This window comes from Rhincodon typus, chromosome 31 (genome assembly GCF_021869965.1).
Source record: "Rhincodon typus isolate 14 chromosome 31, sRhiTyp1.1, whole genome shotgun sequence".
Classification (NCBI taxonomy): Eukaryota; Metazoa; Chordata; class Chondrichthyes; order Orectolobiformes; family Rhincodontidae; genus Rhincodon; species Rhincodon typus.
Window position 1 is genome coordinate 2,267,574 of NC_063362.1, and position 6,241 is coordinate 2,273,814.

General features: G+C 44.9%; 1 protein-coding gene across 1 annotated transcript in view; it reads right to left on the minus strand.

Moving 5' to 3' along the window:
- The window catches only part of smim1 (small integral membrane protein 1), a 19,838-nt gene extending 14,695 nt beyond the window's left edge, over positions 1-5,143 (minus strand). Inside the window, exon 1 of the mRNA XM_020522097.2 lies at positions 4,732-5,143. The gene's annotated coding sequence lies outside the window, so the exon portion shown is untranslated. The remainder of the gene's footprint in view (positions 1-4,731) is intronic.
- Positions 5,144-6,241: the final 1,098 nt, after the last annotated feature.

Here is a 6,241-nt window from a genome sequence, read left to right on the forward strand (position 1 = left end):
CTAGGGTCTAGGCCTGAAATGTCAGCCTTCCTGCTCCTATGATGCTGCTTGGCCTGCTGTGTTCATCCAGCTCTACACCAGGATTATACTACCCTGTTTGTCACTTGAGAATTGGGAGCCTTCAAGCACTCATGACGCAAGGCAAAGTCACTGAACAGCTTTAGTGCTAACAAGGCTGAAATTCCAGATACGTGACTGCTATGGATTTGAGGAAAACCAGGGAAGGTTTCCTGTTTTCTTGGTCAAAACATAAAAGACACTGATAAGGAAAGATTATCTGGTCATTGCTTGTATTAAGTGAAATCTGACTAACATGTTTACCTTCGCTACAGTTTGGAAATAATTTATTGGTTGTGACACATTTTTGGACCAGCTGAGATGTAAGAGATGCTATATAATCGCCATGAGAGTTTTTTTTTTCTCTTGATATTATCCACTGGAATTGTCTGTAAGATTTCTCTCCTGTCTTTGCTCAGCAGCAGTGTATCATAATATATGACCTAATTAAGAAAATTCTTCCCAGTGCAAATTTTGTGGCCTTACATCAAAAGTTATTCACACTGAAGGACGCTGGCTGCTCTCAAATGGTGGTGATGGGTCATTCACATGGTCAGGGTGAACAGCACAAACATATAAGAATCCTTATAGTCATGTCCACCCCAATATCCCACCAATACTCAGAGCACCTCACTACCTCAAGGACCCTGACAATTTTCCAAGGTCCAAAACGAAATGGGTAACTCTTTATTCGTCTGCTCCTAAGGGGAACATGAACCTTCTACTGCAAAGATGTTGGATTCCCAGGCATCTTCTGCAGCCTTATCAGGGGCACATCAGCTCACAACTTGCAATAACTGTTTTGAGGTCTTAAAAGGAAGCCCTGGACATAATTCGTACTGAATCACAGAATCCCTACTGTGTGGAGCAGGCCATTCAGCCCATCAAGTTCACACCAACCCTCTAAAGAGCAACCCCCCAAGACCCACCCACCCTTTACCTTATCCCTGTAACTCTACCTTTCCCATGGCCCATCCACCTAACCTGCACATCTTTGGACTGCAGGAGGATTTGGAGCACCTGGAGGAAATCCACACAGACAGGGGGAGAATGTACAATCTCCACACAGATAGTCACCTGGGGATGGAATTGAACCCAGGTCCCTGGTACTTTGAGGCAGCAGCGCTAACTGCTAAGCCACCATGCCACCCTAATTCAGAACCACTTTCAGACTTGTCTCTTGTAGAGGAGCAAACACAACAGACATCTGTTTCATTTCCCATAAGAACTGAAATACTTTGCACAGGATGCTCTCCAGTGCCACTGTTTTCTGCCCCAATTTCAAAGGAACTGAGGAGTAGGCCATTCAGCCCATTGAGTCTACTCTACCATTCAATAAGATTATGACTGATGTGGCGTAGTCTCAGCTCTACTTTTCTATCCACTCATTGTAACCTTTGGCTCCCTTGTTAACAAAAATCTAACTCAGCTTTCAAAAAGTTCAATGATCCAACCTCCACTGGTCTCTGTGGGCAAAGATTTCCACATTCTAACAACCATCTGAGAGAAAGTAAAGAAACTTAAAAGGTGTCTTAAAGAGGCTTCTTATTCTTAAATGATGTCCCCTACTATTAGTCTGTCCCACCAGAAGAAACATGGGGTCTTGGTCTGCCCTCTGCCCACTGCAGAGACCTCTGTGTAATGTACCATAGATACCGTATCCTCTGGAGGCAATTACAATGACCTTTGAAACTGACAGTCTCAGAGACGACAGTGAAGGAATTAAAAAGGGACTCGGTCACCCTGAGCCGGCAAGCAGGTGAATAGGTTTGTGACTGATTGCTGGCTGTCGGGTTCTGTACTGTGTGTATAATCTGTCTAATTTTGATTTATCACCTTCTCTCTATCACTTGGCACTTCATTGTTTGGTGACCAAGCTCAGGTTATGTGTTGGTTTCTACTGCAGTCTGTCACAGGGCTTGAGGTGTTGTTGGGTCACTGATTCTCATGGGTTAATGATGTTGGCTCAGAGTCAGAGTTATATCATTAGAAAGATTGAGAATGTGTTGTACAGATCAGGCTGTGCTAGAACATGGTGTTGCTGCAGAATAAGGCTGGAATGTTCTTTAGGTGCTGTAAATTGGTATGTGTAACTGAGCTTAGCAGTTATTATTCCTGAATGCGTGTGTGTGTGTGTGTGTGTGTATATGTGTGTGTGTGTGTGTGTATGTGTGTGTGCGTGTGAGAGAGTGTATGTGAGAGAGAGAGAGACAGTGTGTGCGTGAGAGAGAGAGTGCAAGTGAGAGACAGAGAAACTGGGAGCCTCTGTACAGGGTCAACAGCATTTTCACCAATTACTGGGTGACAAGGAGTAGGCAAAAATAATTCCAATACCAGAATCACAGGCCAAAAATAGAACAAGAGCAAAATACTGCCGATGCAGAAAGTCTGAAATAGAGACCGAGAGGTGAAAGTCCTCAAAAGGGATCTGCAGAGGGACAACCCAAGTTAATGTTGCAAATCTGTGACCTCTCACCAGAACTGGGATTAATTCACCACCACATTGTTCACACTAGAATTACTAAACAATATTTTGGCAAGAGAAGGCAAAATGTGGATAATGTGAGAACTGTTTCATTGGATTTGGACTGAATGGAAAAATGAATTGACAATAAAGCAATGGAACGATGTGTTGAAGTCTCATTCCATGTCAATTCATGGTCAGGAATGTATTTAAAACACAGCCAAAGGGGCTCAGGTTCAACTTGCAAATCATCCCGACATAAACCAATCACAGGCAACAAGAGTGGGAGAGTGTGATAGAACGGAGAGTCTCTACCATCACTATCCCAAGCTCCAGGCTACCAATTACACGTGATCTAGTGTTGCCATGGCGACATGGATTTCAGGGAGGGAGAGGGGCTGGGGGAGGGGTTGGGGGTTGGAGTGGGGATGGGATTGTCAAAAGGTTGGTGATGGGTTGGGGGAGAGAGTGGGTGGAGGAGGGGTTGGGAGTGGGGGAGGGATATGGTGTGGGGGTGGGAGTGGAGGAGGGTATTGTAATGGGGTGGGTGTGGGGAGGCAGAGGGTTTGGGGGCTGGCTGTCCAGTCTGGATCAGATTGCTGCCCTCAGCATGGGGCTTGATCCCTACTCAGCCTGGGAGCAGATTTGGGGCCTGTCCCCATGCTGGGGATCATGGTTCAGTGGGTCAGACCTGACTTCAGGCCCAGAATCTAGGAACACCATGGTGGCTCAGTGGTTTAGCACTGCTGCCTCACAGCGCCATGGACCTGCATTCAACTCCAGCCTTGGGTGACTGTGTGGAGTTTGCATGTTCTCCCCGTGTCTGCATGGGTTTCCTGTGGGTCCTCCAGTTTCTTCCCAAAGTCCAAAGATGTGCAGGTTACAGTGGATTAGCCATGCTAAATTGCCCGTGGTGTCCAGGGATGTGTAGGTTAGGTGGATTAGCTGTGGGGGTTGCCAGGATATGGTAGGGGTGTGAATCTGGGTGGGATGATCTTCAGAGATTAGTATGGACTTGTTGGGCTGAATGGCCTGTTTCCACACTGTAGGGATTCTATGAAGAATAAAGACATGGATCTAGAGAGATTTAGAGAGAAAGCTGTAGCCATTTCTTACTTATAGAGTCAATTACAGACAGAAAGAACTACTCAGCTCATTCAGTCTTTGCCAACTGTCCCAGGAGCCACCTGTCATTCACATTCCCCAGTGTAGCCCTGTAGAGGTATTCCTCAAATGCCCATTGAATTGCCTTTGGAAACCAGCAGAGGTGGTAATTGTCATTCCTGCATTGCTTATCTAACCTCTGCTACTTATGAATGTTTTCCCCACCATTTTGCCATTTCCAGACCTGACAGAGACAGGGGAGAGTTGATTGGCTGCAGTTGGAGGTTGGGCTTAGAGTTTCAGTTGAAAAAAGTGGAGCTTTGTGTTTCTGCTTTCTGTGACATTTTAATGCTCCAACAGTGCGGAAGGCAACATGACTGAGCAGGCCTGGCCCCAGCCTGAGCAAAAAGCACCACTCTAGAGCCTGTCGCTGTTACTGGGAAGTGGAGAGTGCGTGTGTGCAGATTTTCACGTAATTCACAAGTCTAGTGCCTTTGAGCAAATGAATTTCTTTACAATCACAGCCACTTGTGAAATGTGGGACACACCGAGTGGTTTTATATCCAATACAGATTGATAACAATTGCAGCAGCCTGTGCCACTGGGCCCACTGAAACTGAATCAGAATCAAAGAGTAAATTGTTCACTAGCCTGATTCAGAGCATTCACTTGGTGTGATATGATTTTAAGGGAGCGAGTGGTATTTTCCACTCGCAGTGAGACAACATTAAACACTGAGAACTCATAAAACAGGTTTTGAGGTACTTTAAGTTTATTATATCCCTCTTTAGTTCAGGGTCACAGTAACGTGGCTGAACAGAAAGATTAAAAGCCATGCTGATGGTTTTCAAATAGAGTTGTATAACATAATAACTGGCTAGTCAAAACCCCATATTAAACTGTGGTCCAGGTGATAGAATAAACATCACAAATTGAATTTTAGGTTGACTACCAAATAATTTTGCATCTTTCCTCTTTGTGATTAAAATCTATTTCTGCAGTGCTCTCAGTTGTGTCTAATTACTGTACTTAAGCACAAGATCAAGCCTTAAGTTGAAATTTTACCAAATATTTCAAGTCAAAATAGAATGGAGAGATTAACTTACCGGGTACCGTGTTCAGTAAACACTGTTTACAGACAAGGCAACTGCTCTCTGGATTGAAAATCGCTCCAAAGTTTGAAAGCAGTCAGATTTTCCAAAATACTGCTGCTTAATAAGCTGATGAAACTTCAAATATCCCTACACGTTTGCCGAAAGTCAGGGAAGTACTAGGGCAATGGGGACGGAATTGTACAATGCAGTCTTGGAGGAGTTTACAGATAGCAGCTGCCTGGCAGTGAGTTCTGTCATGTGGGACTGAAAGACACAACACAGCTACTCCTCAAACTTGCCAATCACCTTTTCCACTGACCATAGTAACAGGGAGTAAAATCTGGAGATGTTAGTTCCTCCACTGCACAACAGAGCTGGAAGGAAAGTCAAAGTACAGTGCAGGATTCCGGTCAGGTACTGCACTCTGAATGGCTTGTTCTGTTGCAATGCATTGCACAATTCAGTAAACTGCTCAGCCCAGTCCCTTCTGGGCCACTTATTAACTTCTAAATCATATTTTCCATCCCCCACTATCCCTTCAGGGAAGAACAGAATTGGAAAGAACAGTGACCTGGCCTTGTACTGATAACCCAGTGAGAAAATAGTAAATACAGGATAGGGATGTGTGGAGTCAACACAGCCTAGAAATGAAGCGATCAGGAACAGCCTTCCTAGAACATGCTTGACCCAGTCCCAACCTCCTCCACCACAGATTCTCCTTAGCCTGGGGGACGGACTGTGCCTTATGGAGGATGTAACAGACCACCCCATATTGAGATTTCCCTCCCCCGGTCTGCATGACAGCAGCTTTGGTACAACCATTATTTCTGGCTCACAATAACCTGCTCTCTGATGGATGGTATGGCAATGGCTCTTATTGTTCAGACATTGGGGTTGGGGAGTGGGATCCTGAAGTAGGTGTAAAGTGGAAAGCTCTTGGCATCCTCTGATAATTGGCCTTTGAAGGTTTGAGGGAACAGTGGGCTGGTGTAGACTCTCCTGCCAAGTGGATGGATAGTTCCCAGCATGATGTGCTGTGTGTTTGGAGAAACACATTTGGAGACCCTAACTTGCCAGAGTCATGTGACCTCTGCTTTCTGTAACGAGGCCTGATAGAAGAGGTCATTAAAACTGAAACTGCCTGGATTGGGAGAGCTGTATGGGGAGCCAGCTAGGACAAGGAAGAGCAAGGAATAATTTGCACTACCGGGTGAGTCAGGTTGGCTTGGAATTTTCAACTCCCTACTCCTGAAGAAAACAAAGATGATTTGAGAAAGAATAGGAACTTCTTCCTAACTTAGTGGCAAATTTGAGATGTCTGCAGAATTAAACAGAAAACCTGAACTAATGACAGTGCTGGGGAAAGAATGCCACAAGCTGCATTGCACCCTAGATCTCACTGAGAGGCAAAAACACCAGGACTGGAGAAATTCCGAAGACCTCAGAGATATATTTTGAACCCTCTGTTATTGATGAACAATATGTGTTTAATAACAGAGCTCAACAGAAGATGGAGATTACT